Source organism: Chiloscyllium plagiosum, unplaced genomic scaffold (assembly GCF_037043375.1).
Source record: "Chiloscyllium plagiosum isolate Xiang-an unplaced genomic scaffold, Cpla_swu_hap1 HiC_scaffold_52, whole genome shotgun sequence".
NCBI classification, from domain to species: domain Eukaryota; kingdom Metazoa; phylum Chordata; class Chondrichthyes; order Orectolobiformes; family Hemiscylliidae; genus Chiloscyllium; species Chiloscyllium plagiosum.
The window spans coordinates 15,618,090-15,631,205 of record NW_028270190.1 but is presented as its reverse complement, the minus strand read 5'-3'; positions in this window follow the sequence as shown (position 1 = coordinate 15,631,205).

Below are 13,116 nucleotides of genomic sequence, written 5' to 3'. Positions count from 1 at the left end.
GGCAGGGGTATCTGGGATGATTTAGGAGTTACTGCACAAATTCATCGGAAGGAAAATGAAACTCATTGACGGGAGAATGAGCCAACCATGGCTGACAGTAGAATTCAGGGAGAGCAGGAAAGCAAAAGTAAAAGCATGCAATGTTGTGAACATTCTTGGAAGCCAGAGCACAGGGAAGCGTTCAAAAATAGCAGAGTGTAAACTGCAAAAAACTGAGGGGAACAGATGAAATATGATTAAGCTCGTAACTAATGTAAACGAAGACTGCGAGTGATTTTCTTGGATATCTCAAACGTTACAAGGAGGCAAGAGTAGACATCAGGCAGCTGGAAACCGAGGGTGTAAAAGAAATAATGGGGAGAAACGAATGGCAGAGTATTTGGCGAAGTAACTCACATCAGTTTTCACAGTGGAAGACACAAGTAACAAATCTGAAATTCAAGACAGACATGGGACAGAAGTGACTGCACTGGCCTTCAGTAAGTTGAAGATGCTGGGAAACTGAAGGAGAATAAATAACCATGACCAGATGGAACACACGCAAGTTGAATGTAGGAAGTAGGCAAGGAGATTGGAGAGGCATCGGTGGTGAATATTGGAAATCAGTGGAATCAGGGATGGTCCCAGATTGCAGGATAATGGCTCATTCAACACTCATTCAGAAAGTAGGGAGGCACAGGCACAAAACTGTAGGCTGGGCGGCCGGATCTCAGTTGTTGGTAATATTTTCGAGTCCCTTATTAAGAAAGATACTGCAGAGTCATGCATAGGATCATTAGGCAGAATCGGCACGGTCTTTCTTTTATGGGAAATAATGCCTGACAAATGTGTTGGATTTCTTCGAGATGGTAACATACAAGTGAGACAAAGGAGAGCTAGTTGACGTGAGCTATTTAGATTTCCAGAAAGCCTTTGATAAGATACCACACATCAGGCTGTAAACTAAGATAAAAGCGTCGGGTTAGTGGCAAAGCAGAGGATTGGCTGCCAGGCAGAGGGCGGAAGGTAAGGATAACGGGTTATTTTACAGGGTGGCTGCTGGTGATTGCCACAGGGGCCAGTGTGGGGACGATAGCTGTTCACGTTATGCATTCGTGATCCAGACAAAGGAACTAAGGGCATTGTTGTCACGTTTTCAGACGAAAAAAAGTAAGTTGAGGAAGTGGGGCGAGTGCAGAAGAATACGGACAGGCTGGCAGTATTGACAAAGTGGCAGATGAAAAACAATGTTGGAAAGTGTGGTTCATGCAGTTTGGTGGAAACAATAAAGTGGGTGATCATTTTCTGAACGGGGAAAGGTGTCAGAAATCTGAAAGGCAAATATGTTTGGAATCACAGTTCCTGAATTCTGTTCAAGTTTTCATACAGACTCAGTTTTCAATTCTCACCGCAGATGGCATTTTATCATCTATTTCCTGGGAGCTATAATGTGCGAGCAAAGATGGACACCTGAGCTGGTACCAGTTCTGGTCACAGTGCATTTGGAAGGTTGAGAGCAGTTTTGTGCCTATTATCGAAGGAAGGATGCGATGGCTTTAGATGGATTCCCGAGGTTTACCGGAAAGGACACACGCTGAAGGGGTTTTCATAAAAATGACAGTTGAGAACTCTGGATCATATATTCAATTGAGTTGAGATGTAGGTAATATAAGAAGGACATAAAGGGAGACAAAAGAGAAGGAGGAGTGGTGTTCTTGGTGAAGGAAAACATTACTGCTGTAACTATAGAATTTTTAAAAAAATCAGGGAAATTATAGGTTTGAAATCAGGATGGAACCAACACTTTGATGGAATTATACTATACACCCGCCCTCCCCAATAATCAGAGGAAAATGAGAGAACAAATATGCAGAGAGATGCCAGATATATGTAAGAACTAAAAGGTGAAAATGGATGGTGATTTTAATTTTCCTACCATTGACTAAGGACTGAAATCATGTTGAAGGCTTGGTCAGCGAAGAGTTTGTTAAATATGTTCGCAAAACATTCTGAATCAAAATGGAAATGATCCACTAGAGAAGAATCATTCATACCGTCTTGGGTAGTGAGGCAGTACAAATGAATCAAGAGATAGTAGTGGGATACTTTGTGTCGAGTGATCATGATTCCATCAATGTGAAATGTTTTTCGAAAAGGATAAGCCCTGTATAAAAGTTCAAGTTTTTACATTGTTGTTTGGTTAATTTTAATAGGATGAGACAAGAACATTCAAAAGTTGATTGGATTGCATTGTTCACAGGTAAACGTGCGTTTGTTAAGTGGGAAGCTTTCAAAGGTGTGATAAGCAGAAGTCAGAAGCATTATAGGACCGTGGGACATTGACGCAGAAATTAGGACATTCAGCTGATCAAGTCTGTTCCGCTATTCCGTTGTGGTTGAGTTTTTTTTTAAATCCATTCACTTGTTTTCGCCCAGTAAGCTGCACTCAATGACCTGCCCTCTAGAGCCTTCTGTGTCAATGAATTCCAAGAGTGTCGATAAAGTGGTTTTTGGGTCGATATATTGAAGTCCCAGATAGAAGGGACAGGCTATCCCGAATTGCATACCGTGTAATGGCTGGGAGTGTTTTAGCTCAGTGGACTGAACGACTGGTTTCGGATGCAGAGCGACACCAACAGCATGTGCTTCGTTCAGGTGCCAATTGACGTAATCATCAAAGTCCCATATTCTTAATCTTGTCACTTGACTGAGGCACGGTGAACCTTAGGTTAAAGTACCATCAGTTCTCTCTCTGTCTTTCTTCCATTCATCCTCTTTTGAGAAAGCAATCCAATAATCTACTGGGACTGTGGCAACTTTAATTTCATCATTTTAATAGTGTACTGAGAAGGGAATAATTGGCAATCTAGGTCTGAGAGGCCCATTGAGTAATAGTGAAGAACTCTGAATGATGGAGTGGGACAGAACTGATTCAGAGAGGAGGGATAAAAAAGTAAGATGGTATGAGTCACAATCAGGCTACAATAATTTGGTGAAAATAACTCAGAAGGATGACAGACATTTAAAAAATACTTAAAGGAACTGCAAATGTATTTCAGTTCTGTCTGGCAAAAAATAAAATGGGAAATCAGGCCCTGCCATGGCTAACATGGAACATAAGTATAGAACTGGATCCCAGGAAGAGGTGTGCAAATTGGCTGTAAAGCAGCAGACATGAAGACTGGGAGCAATACAGATTTCAGCAAGAGAGGTCTATGGGATTAATTAAGCGAGAAAAAAACAAAGTCTAGGAGGAGTCTTGAGGGGAACATACATACTAATTGTTAAAATTCGTAAAGGTAAATGAAGAGAAAAAAGATAGCGGAAAAATCGCTTACAATCAAACGGAGAAGTTGTAATGTGGAATAAAGATATGGCACACCAATTAACTGCATATTTTAATTCTATCATCACAAACGATAACACAAATAATATCCGTTAAAAGCCTCGGGAAAACAAGAGTGATGAATTGAAGGATATCAGTATTTGCAGAGAAATTAGTGCGATTTAAAACCAACAAATCACAACACTTGTTAATCTATACCCCAGAGTACTTAGAGTTACCTGAGATAAAGTGGATGCATTCTAAATCTACTGTCTTGAATCCAAATCGGGTAATTTTATCATCACCTTTCAAAATTCTATCGACTCTGGAATACTTTCTATGGCTTAGCGGGTGGTGACCAACGTGAACTCATTATTTCAAAAAAGGAGGTAGAGAGAAAACATAGAAAAATAGACCAGGTAGCCTAACATTGGAAAACAGTGACGCATTGGAAACAGTCAGCATAGGGATATGAAAGCTGAGAAACTGAGAAACCAGAGCTGGTGCCCTTGTGCACAATTCTCTGAACGTAAGCATGCAAATGCTGCAGGAGGTGAGGAAGGCAATTGGTATGTTGACCATTGTGGCGAGAGGATTTGAGTACAAAAATAAATTGTACAATGTCTCGGTGACACCATCGCGGGAGTGTTGTGTGCAATTTTGGAATATTTTTATGATGAAAGATGTTCCGTCCGTGCAGGCAGCACAACAAATGTTTGGCAGATTGGTTCATGTCAGGATGGATTGGTTACGATGAAATCAATTGGAGTTTATAAGATTGAAGTAGAATGTCATAAAATAAAAGCTAATTGCATTGTAGAACGTCTGACAAGACAAAAGTCGGAAGTATGCTCTCAAACTTCATGGAGTTCAGAACGGGGAGGGTGGTCACAGTTTAAGCATGTGTGTATGTGATGACGAATGAGATGACGAATTTGTTTTTCACTCAGAGCTTGGTGACCCTGTAGAATTTGCCACCTGAGAAAGCAGCTAAGCCAAACATATGTAAAGTTTCCAAGAAAAAAAGATATAAATAGTGCTGATGGTTAAAGGGACCAAACGGTACAACTCGAAAGTGGCAGCAGGCTGGAGTGCAGGATCAGCCATGATCATACTGAATAGTAGAGTAGGATCGGACATCAGAATAAACTTCTGTTGTTCCTATTTTCTATGTTTCTACTCAGATGTTGGGATATAAAAACAGAATGATTGGAACTGACACAGGTAGCAGCATTACCTTAGCAATACTGGATGAAAATTGTCTAATTTCTTACCGAGTAGCAATCTCGGAGCAGTTTCACCACATGTACTGCAGCATTTCGAGGTGAGAAAGAGTGCTTCTGGAAGCCTCTGGACATGCGATACTGTTTCAATCATTTCACTTCCATCTCAAATTGTTAAATGATCTGTGAAAAGCAACATTATCAAGGCGAAATGAGAAAACATCATCGGGAATTTGCTGACATTGGAGGAGTGTGTGGAAACGGGTGCTGGAATGAGGAATTGTGTGGAAGGGAGAATGAGAGAAACGATGGTGTGTGTTTCGTAGTAGGGTGATGCATAATGAATAAACCCACCAAACCCCACCCGTCATCATTCTCAATTCTCTCTGTTCACTCCCATCTCCATTCTTTCAGCCTCCTTCATATTGACCTCCAGCTCAGAGACAGAGATGTTCACGGGGGACACTTTCCCATCAATCTCAGTCACTGACACACACAAAAAGGCTTCCCAACAGCACGTAAACCTCAGAGAAATCAGCAATGCTTGAACGGAGTAACTTGTGTTTTCAGCCCCATTAGCATAACAGACAGATAAACAAACAGTGAATCGACCAATTAAAAAAAAAATAATGCATCAGGAATAGCGGAGGCTGCACTCTGTTGCGTAAACTGCGGCTCCAGAAACCCCATGTTTGGGGTTGGATTCCCGCACTGACCAACCATGAAACTTCAAACCAGAATATAGCTCCTGGCTCCACCTTCCTTTTTAACCTTTATTCGCTGCCTTGGGAGGAGAGACTACAACATTTCATTCCAGCTTCACTTGTGACACGCATACTCACAATGCACATTAACTGTGCACATGCTCTGGCACTTTCCCCGCCTGACCAATGATTTCGGAAGGCAGAGGCAACTGCAAGGCTGGAGATCAGAGTCGAGAGCGTGGTGCTGAAAAAGCACAGCAGGTCAGGCAGCATCCGAGGAGAAGGAGAATCTATGTTTCGAGCATAAGCCCTTCATGATAAATGTAACGACTGCAACATCAACTCTTCTGTTCCTCAGATGCTGCCTGAAGCGCTGTGATTTTGTGGCACCACACCTGTGATTGATGACGGTGCATGGCCAACAGCAATCGCGGGAAGGGACTGGAGGACGGAGCTGGGCCTCAAGGTCCAGCACTACCATCGATGTGTGTGATTAAAAGGGGCATGTAGTGGGAGGCTGCGCTGAAGGCAGAACATCGTTTTTACATTTATCGACATATGTTCTCAGATATCGGCTCCAAACACAGGGAGAGGTGAGAAATGCACCCCCGACAGCGACACCTTTGGAACAACATACCCAGGAAAGAAATCTTATTTAAATAAGGTGAACAATAAAAAACTCAGTGAAAACAAAATACGCACTGCAGTTTTATTAGTATAAAGTTGAAAAAATAAGATATAGTGTTATAAAAAGTTTAAAATTACCGACCTTCTTTAAGTCTTGGACCGACAGACTCTCCAAGCTGGGCTTTCCCTAAGAGGGCTCGCCCTGGCCGTACTTTCCCGCATGTGGCAAAGACGCGCCTGTCTTCCACCAGCTATATCCACTGCAGACTACTGCTGCTGACCTTTAGGCGCACTGTGTTCACCGTTGACGGCTTCTGCAGACCTGCATCGGGCAGACCAGGCCTCATCGTTAACTGCTGCTGCTGATGTACATCAGACACGCCAGGTCTCACCACTGTCAGCTCCTGCTGACAGACTTCGGGCCCATCTGGCCCCAAAGCTGACTGTGGCTATTGACATACATTGGTCACACCAGGCCTCACCGCTACCGGATGCTGCTGACCTACATTGGGCATGACATGCCACACCGCTGACTGCTGCTGCGAAGTTACATCAGCCATAACACGTCTCACCACAGACTTCTACCTACCTACATGGTGAACACCTGGCCTTGCCACTGAATGCTTTTGCACACCTGCTTCAGCACACCATTCCTCACTGCGGACTTACATCAGAAACACCGGGCCTTACCACTGACTGCTGCTCCTAACCTACATTTGGCGCACCATTCCTCAGCACTGACAGCTGATGACCTACATCAGTCTTGGCAGGCCTCACTGGTGGCTGCTCCTACTGACCTACATCGGTCACACCAATCATCACTGTTGCTTCTGACCTACATCGGACATATCAGTTCTGGTTGATGACTGCTGTTGACTGCTGCTGCTGAGTTACATCAGTCACACGAGACCTCGCCGCTGACTGCTGCTTACGTACATTGGGCATACCAGGCCTCATTATTGACTGCTACTGCTGACATTCGTTGGGCACACCAGGCCTCACCACTGACTGCTGCTGCTGCTGACCTTTATCATGCACACCAGGCTTCAGTGTTAATTGCTGCAGTTGACCTACATTGGGCTCACCAGGAATCGCCGCTGCAGTCCCTGCTGAACTACAGACGGATGCCAGGCCTCAGTGCTAACTGCTGCTCCTGACCTACATCAGGCACACCAGTCATCACTGCTGTTCCTGACCTACATCAGGCACACCAGTCATCACTGCTGCTCCTGACCTACATCAGGCACACAAGTCATCACTGCTGTTCCTGACCTTCATCGGGCACTCCAGTCATCACTGCTGCTCCTGACCTACATCAGGCACAGCAGTCATTACTGCTGCCTCTGACCTACATCGGGCACACCAGTCATCACTGCTGCTCCTGACCTACATCAGGCACACCAGTCATTACTGCTGCTCCTGACCTACATCAGGCACACCAGTCATCACTGCTGCCTCTGACCTACATCGGGCACACCAGTCATTACTGCTGCTCCTGACCTACATCGGGCACACCAGTTCTGGCTGCTGACTGTTGCAGCTGAGGTTCATCAGTCAAACCAGATCCGCCGCTGAATGCTTTGCTCGCCTACATTAAGCGCACCAGTCCTTATTTTTGACTGCTACTGATGAATTACACTGGGGACACCAGGTCTCACCACTGACTGCTGCTGTTGCTGACCTTCATCGTGTACACCAGGCCTCAGTGCTAACTGCTGCAGCTGATCTACATTGGGTACACCAGACATCGCCACTGCTGGTCGATGCTGAACTACATCGGGTACACCAGGACTGCTGCTGCTGAGTTACATCTGGAACCACCGCTGACTGCTGCTGAACAATATTGGGTACACCAGACATCATCACTGACTGCTGCTGCTGTTCTACATTGGACAGACAAGGCCTCACCCCACTCTCTGTGGCCCTCACACTCTCTATCGCTAGTCCCCTCCTACGCTCTCTCTACCCCCTCTCACTCTGTCTCTTCCACCCTCATTTTTTCTTCCCTTCACCCTCATTGTCTTTGTGTTTCCTCCCACATACACTCTCCCACTCTGTCTTTCTCTCTCGCTCTCTCTCTGTCTCTCCATCTCTACCCTCTCCCACTCTCTCTCCAACATTCTCCATCTCTCACTCTGTCGACCTCCACTCTCTCTGTCTACCCCGTCTATCTCTCTTCCTCGATACCCCCTCTGACACTCACCACCGACAACGTTTTCTCTATCTCAACTTCGCACTCTCTTTTCCCTCCCACTCAGTCAATTACTCCCCTCCCACACGCTCTCTCCCTAATCTATCCCCAATATCTCTCTTTCAACTTCCCTGTCTTCCCCACACTCTGTCTCCACACCCACTCTGTCTCTGCAGTGCCCTCAACTACACTCTCTCTACTCCTTCCCACACTCTCACCGTGTCTCTCTTTGCAGACCCCATCCACTCTCATCACTCTCGCACTGTTTGTCTCTCTGTCAGTCACTCATTCTCTGCCCTCCTCCCACTCTCTGTCTCCAAACTCTATGGACACGTTCTCTCTCCCTCCTACCTCCATCTCCCTCTCTCTCTAACCCCATCCCATTTTCCCTTTCCCTCTCTCCCCGCTGCTCTTTGTATCTCCCTTTAACCCTTCATGCTCTCTCTGATTCCGCCTACTCTCTCTAACAGACTCCCACTAAATCTCTCTATACCCCTCCTACACTCTCCTCTCTTCACCTCCCCTTCTCACTCTCTCCATGCAAGTCCCACTCTCTTTCTCTCTCTCTCTGTCGCTACCTCCCTCTCACTCTTTCTTTCTCTCTCTCTCGCTGCCACTCTCTTTGTGTCTGTCTCTAACCCCTCCCACTTTCTCTCTCTCTCTGTATCTATGCAATCCTACCTCTGCCGTAAACCCTCCCACTCTCTCTCCATACGATTTCTCACTTTCTCTCTCTCTCCACCCTCCAACTCTCTGTCGGCACACCCTCAACCCTCTTTCTCTACACCCCTTCCCACTCTCTCAATTCCCACTATTACTCTCGTTCTATCTATACCAGTTTCACTCTCTCTCAATTTGTATTTCTATATCTCTCGCTGCTTTCCCACTCTTTCTCTTTCTGTCTCGCTCTCTCTACAAACCGCTTCCTCTCTCTCTCTCTGTTTGTCTGTCTCTCTCTCTCAATCTGTCTATGTCAATCACTCTCTATATCCTCCTCCGACTCTCTCTCAAAACTCTCCCACTCTCCCTCTCTCTGTCCACGGCCCAGCTACTCTCTCTCTCTCCCTAACCCCCACCAATTGTCTCTCTACACCACTTGCACTCTCTCCCTCGACCCAACTCCTACTCTCTCTCTACCTCCCACGCAGTCTCTGTCTCTTGCCCACCATTTCTCTCTCTAACAGCATTCCGCTCTCTCTGTCTCTCTCTCTGAACCCTCCTCCCATTCTCTGTCTGTACCTGTCTTCCACCGTCTCTCTCTCGTACCTTGCACTCTCCATCTCTACCTCATTCCTACACTCTCTGTAACACATTCCAAATTCATTTTTATCTCTATTCCACCGTTCTACTCTCTCGTTCTCTCCCCTCCCTTCCTTGATCTTTCAATCTGCGTCCCACTCTCTCACCTTGTCTGTCTCTATCACCCTCCCTTTGTCTTGCCCTCTGTCTCCCTACCCCACTCTCACTCTATCTTTATCCTATCACACTGTCTGTGTCTCTACCTACATACCTCCCACTTTATCTTACTGTCTGTTTCTGAAACTCTCAACAATGCCTCCTACTCACTGTCTTTACCCTCCTCCCACTCTCTTTCTCCCTACTTCCCTCCACGTCTCTCTCTCTAAACCTCTCACTCGCACGCTGCAGCCTCCCATTGTCTCTCTCCCTCTCGGTCTACTCGCTGCCTCTCTTTCTCTCCCCTCACTCTCTCTCGGTACACCCCAGTGTCTCTCACTCTCGCTCTCTCTGTCTCTCTCGAACACCTTCCCACTTTCTCCCTACCTCACCAACTCACTCTCTTTCTCTATCCGTTCATCCTCTCTCTGTTCCCACCCTTTCTTGCTGTCTCTCTCTCTCCCTCCCTCAATATCTCTGTACACCCTGCACACGCTATCTCCTTCTCTCTATCCCTCCCAGTCTCTCTCGCTCTCTATCTGAGTCTCTCTTTACCCTCCCACTCTTGCTCCCGACCCCCTCCCGCCCTCTCTCCCACTCTTTCTAAGCCCCAATAATCTGTCATTAACCCACTGCCAGTCTCTCTAAGATCTCCCACTTTCTCTATCTCCTTTCCACTCTCTCTCTTTGCCCACTCTCTACCTCTTAGCCCTACCACTCTCCCTTTTCCCCACTCTGTCTACACCTTTCCCCTCTCTTTCTAATCTGCACACTCTCTACCCCTCCTTCTCACTGTCTCTACTCCCCGCTCACTCTCTCTCAACCCCCTCCCACTGTCTTTCTCGACACCGTCCCACTCTCTCTCTCTATACTCCCCTCCCACTCTTTCCCCACCACATTCTCTCTCTCAACACCTCCAAATTCTCCCTCTCTAACCTCCCAGTCTGCCTCGCTACTCCACTCCCTCTCACTCTCTACCTCCTCTATCCCACTTTACCTCTCTACTCCTTCCCTCCCCATCTCTCTCTACCCACCCATCTCTCCCCAATCTCTGTCTCCTTTCCCACACCGTCTCCACACTCCCCTGTCGCTCTCTCTGTCTCTGTCTCTACTGTTCTCCCTCTCTGTGTCTGTCGGTCTCGCAAAACCTCAACCACTCTCTCCCTTGATTTGTCTTTCCACTTTCTCTGTCTCTCTTTCAGCAAACACCTTCCTCTTTCTCTCTGTCAGTCGCTCTTGCCCGACCCTTATCCCACTGTCTCTCTAAACACACTCCAATACACTCCAACTCTTCCTGTCTCCAAAGACAGCGCGGTGGCACAGTGGTTTGCACTGCTGAGACCCGCGTTCAATTCCCGCCTCAGGCTACTGACTGTGTGAAGTTTGCATGTTCTCCGCGTGGGTGTCCTCCGGTTTCCTCCCACCTCCAAAAATGTGCAGGCCAGGTGAATTGGCCATACTAAATTGCCCGTAGTGTTAGGTAAGGGGCAAATGTTGGGTCTGTGTGGACTTGTTGGGCCGAAGGGCCTGTTTCCACGCTGTAATGTAATGTATAAAAAAGCCCTATCCACGCCACCTCTCTCTTTACCTTTAACCCCAACCCACTCTCCGTCTCTCTGCCTTTACTCCTCTCGCAGTCTCTCTCTTTGCCCCACTCCCATTCTCTCCCTTAACTACCCGCACATTCTCTCCCTCTTCCCCCTTCATACTCTCTTTCTAACCCCCTTTCATTCTGTCTCTCAACCCCTCCCATTCCCTCCCTCTCTAATCCCCTCCAACTCTCTCTCTTCCCCTCCATCCTCACTCCCTTCCCACGTCACAAACTCTCTCTCTGTCTCTCTCTCTCGCTACCACTCTTCCGCTCTCTCTTGCACTCTCCCTGTCTCTATCTGCCTTTGTCTGTCTGTCTCGATGCTCCCGCTCTGTCTGCCTCTAAATTCCTCCCACTCTTCCATTCTCTTTCTTCACCCTCCCATTCTCTCTCTGTCTCTGCCCTCTCCCTCTGTCTTTATTCTCTCTCACTCTCTGTCACTCGACACACCTGCCCACTCTGTCTCTACCCCCTCCCACTTTCTCTCATTCCTATCCACTCTCACCATCTACACCCCTTCTCTCTCTCTCTCTGCCCCACTCCCACTGTCACTCTCACTCTCTTTCACCCTACACCCCAAACACACTCCCTCGCTCTATATCTCTGTCTCTCTACACGTTTCCACTGTTTCTCTGTGTCTCTCTTCTGTGCAAACCCCTTCCACGCTCTCTTCCTATCTATCTCTCTCTAACTTTCTCTCTGTCAGTTACGCTCTACCCGCCTTCCACTCTCTTCCTCTCTGACCTCTCCCTTCCTCTCTCTCCATCCCCACCCACAATCCCTTTATCTCTATCCTTCTGCCAAACTCTCTTCCCTCCTCCTACTCGTTCTCTCAACCCTCTCCCACACTGTTTGTCCATCCTCAACCACTCTAACTCTCCCACCTCCACCTCTGTCTCTCTACCTCTCTCCGACTCTCTCTCTAAGCCCTTCCCACTCTCCCACTCTCTGCCCCTCTCCCATTTTCTCACTATACCACTTCAACTCTTTCTCTACCCCCACCACTCTGACTACCCTCACTACAATTTCTATTTCTCTCTCTGTGCACTCCTCCTAATCTCTCGCAGTGTCTTACCGCTTCCTCTTTCTCTCTCGACAGCGCTCCCTCCCTCACTTTCTTTATATGTATATGCCACCTCGCGCTCTCTTCCCAATCCCCACTCTCTCTACCCCATTCACTCTCTGTGTCTTTCCCTCTGAACTACTCCCACGTTCTCTTAATCTACAGCACTTCCACACTCTCCTTCCCTCTCTCTACTCCCTTCAACTCTCTCGCTCCCTGAAAATCCCACTCTCTCTACCCCCTTCGTCTCTGTCTCTACACACTCGCTCTCCTTCCACCTCGCTCACTCTTTGACTCTGCCACCCTTCTGCTCTCTCGAGCACCTCTCTCTGTACACCATTCGCACCTTCTCTCGACCTCCACCACTAACTGTCACCCCCACTAACCATCACTCCCTACCTCTCCCTATGCCGTTCCCACTCCCGCTCTCTTCTCTACTCCCTTCCCTCTCTCTCTGTCTTTCTATCTACACCTCAAGCTCCCCCTCCCACTCTCTCTGTCTATCTCTCTCTACAAACGTCTTCCACTCTCTCTTTTTGTCTGTCTCTCTGTTAGTCACTCTTTATCTAACCTCTTCCTAGTCTCTCTCTCTAAACCCTCCCAATCTCTTTGTCTCCACCCCATCCACACCCTAATTCCCCCGCTTCCGACTCCTTCTCTCAAACCCACTGCATTCTCCCTCTCACTCTTTACTCCTCCCCAATCTCTCTCTCTGCCCCACCCCTCTCTATCTCGACCCCACTCCCACACTGTCTCTTTCTTTCCCCCTTCCGTGCTCGCTCAATCCCCCTCTCTCTCCACGTCCCACTCTCTCTCTTCCCCTCCCGTCTGCACTATCTCCTTCTGCGTCCGGATCTCTCTTTCATGCCTCACCTTCTCTCTACCTTCCTCCCACTCTCTTTTGCTGTTTCTCGATCTGTCTCTATCTTTATGACTCTCTACTCCTTCACACTCTTTCGCTACGCCCTCAGACTCTCCCTCTACACCTTCTCCACGGTCTCTTGCGACACGCCTTCCG